The sequence below is a fragment of the Poromitra crassiceps genome (assembly GCF_964638095.1).
Source record: "Poromitra crassiceps genome assembly, chromosome: 20".
Lineage (NCBI taxonomy): Eukaryota > Metazoa > Chordata > Actinopteri > Beryciformes > Melamphaidae > Poromitra > Poromitra crassiceps.
The window spans coordinates 13,139,664-13,142,163 of NC_139637.1; the positions used below are offsets into that span (position 1 = coordinate 13,139,664).

At 43.5% G+C, this 2,500-nt stretch overlaps 1 protein-coding gene across 1 annotated transcript in view; it reads right to left on the reverse strand.

Moving 5' to 3' along the window:
• Nucleotides 1-2,500, reverse strand: part of LOC310794877 (uncharacterized protein) — a gene marked incomplete at both ends in the record, with an annotated part of 9,936 nt that overhangs the window by 2,335 nt on the left and 5,101 nt on the right. The gene's annotated exons all lie outside the window — the stretch shown is intronic.

The following is a 2,500-nucleotide window of genomic DNA, read 5'->3' on the forward strand; positions in this document are numbered from 1 at the left end:
TGACCCTCATTAATGTCAAACTAGGGGGTTTTCATCATTCTGAATCATTTGTTTTAACACTCCTTGTCATGAAAATGGCCACGCCCACTTTTCCTGCTCGCCCTGATTGATTGATTGACTTTATTTGGTGAATGTCAACAAAGAAACAGGGAACACAAATACAGATACAGACAATCACCGAGGATAAAAACACAATAAAGCCGTAGCATAAAGCATAGGCTTGTTTCCATTGCGGTCCTCTGAACAAACAACATAAAAGGGACAAACACAACACACGAATGGGTATCACCTTCAATACTCAAATGAGGATTTTAACATTATTACTAGATTGAATAGAAATAAAGGCACACTTGAATATTATACAATACATAAACATTTGTTGTTAAATGTAAGGAGTTAACAGACACAAAGAACAAGAAAAACGAGGGGGTGGGTTTGCGGGGGACGGGGGTTGCAGCGGGTAGTGGAGGGAGTAGCTCGTCCACAGAACACTAGTGGCTATCCTGAACAATCTTTTTCTGTGAAAATAAATATTTACATGTTGGAAATCATCTTTTCAATGGTTTTTGGCCTACAATGCTGCACAGTACATGCTCTCTGCTGCACAGTACATGGTCTCTGTGACTACAATGCTGCATAGTACATGGTCTCTGTGACTACAATGCTGCATAGTACATGGTCTCTGTGACTACAATGCTGCACAGTACATGGTCTCTGTGACTACAATGCTGCACAGTACATGGTGTCTGTGACTACAATGCTGCACAGTACATGATGTCTGTGACTACAATGCTGCACAGTACATGGTGTCTGTGACTACAATGCTACACAGTACATGGTCTCTGTGACTACAATGCTGCACAGTACATGGTGTCTGTGACTACAATGCTACACAGTACATGGTCTCTGTGACTACAATGCTGCACAGTACATGCTCTCTGTGACTACAATGCTACACAGTACATGGTGTCTGTGACTACAATGCTACACAGTACATGGTCTCTGTGACTACAATGCTACACAGTACATGGTCTCTGTGACTACAATGCTGCATAGTACATGGTGTCTGTGACTACAATGCTGCACAGTACATGGTGTCTGTGACTACAATACTGCACAGTACATGGTCTCTGTGACTACAATGCTACACAGTACATGGTGTCTGTGACTACAATGCTGCACAGTACATGGTGTCTGTGACTACAATGCTACACAGTACATGGTCTCTGTGACTACAATGCTACACAGTACATGGTCTCTGTGACTACAATGCTACACAGTACATGGTCTATGTGACTTTTGGGTAGAGGGGTTCAAAATGTATGTTTTGATGAATTGACCAATGTTTGCCCTGGCCAAGGATGTATATACGGTCAGGACTGGACTAGAAACAAGACTATCCACATTTTAGAGTAGTAGTTGTTTGACACATTGTCACATTTGTTGTGTCTATTCTGTCTGTTTTTTTATGCCACTAATGCCGTTCTCCACTATCTCCACACACGCACACACACGCACGCACACACACACACACACACACACACACACACACACACACACACACACACACACACACACACACACACACACACACACACACACACACACACACACTTACTTAATGAGCTAGCTGGCTCTGCCTTGCTCACGTTAGCTTTCTAGCCGCAATACACATAACGTACACCTCACCTTCTACTTAATAATGTCTTGGACTATTTTCAATAATGAAGACTACTTAACAGCTAACGCCCAGTCCAGGTCATATCACAGTGCACGCCCCCTTTCTTTGAGGTTGTATAACCCATTCATTGTCAGGCCCGCCCTCTTTTCATTGATGCTGTCTCCTTATCCATTCACAGTTTACCACGCTGCGTGGCAATAACCAATCAGCCCAAGCTATTCCTTTCCAGCTGATCCCAATCACCTAATCAGCGTAGTGTGTCAGAGTCCATGATGTTTTACTCTGTTTGCTATGTGCTGTGTATGTGCCGTGTGTCATTCTCAGTTGCTGATCATCATCGCTGAAGCAGTTGTTTTCGCCCCACCTCCTCCCCTGACCACCACCATCGTCATGACTCCTGAAGAATTCCCTATGGGGGGATTTCCTATCCTATTCTTCACTGACGACGCCCTCTCATCATCTCAGCAGAGCGTCATCATATCATGGAGTCACACGCCAAAATTAATTTGTTGTATCATTAAAGCTCGTTATTAAACTTTCTACTAGTCTCTCATGATTGAAATAGTCACCCAAGGCTGTTCTGTGGTCAGAAAAACGTAGATCTGTTACGGTCAGGACAGATTTTATTTTTTAACACTGCTCCATTGGCTAATGCTGACGGGAGGTTTGTTTGTACCCTCAGGAGCGTCCCAGCTGTGACCAATGCACTCCATCAATGTCCCAGACACACACCCGCCAAGTTGGAAGTGGATTTAACGAATGGTTCTCCAGATATGCGAAGGATAAACATACTCACAGACAGGGAGATATTAATACTGT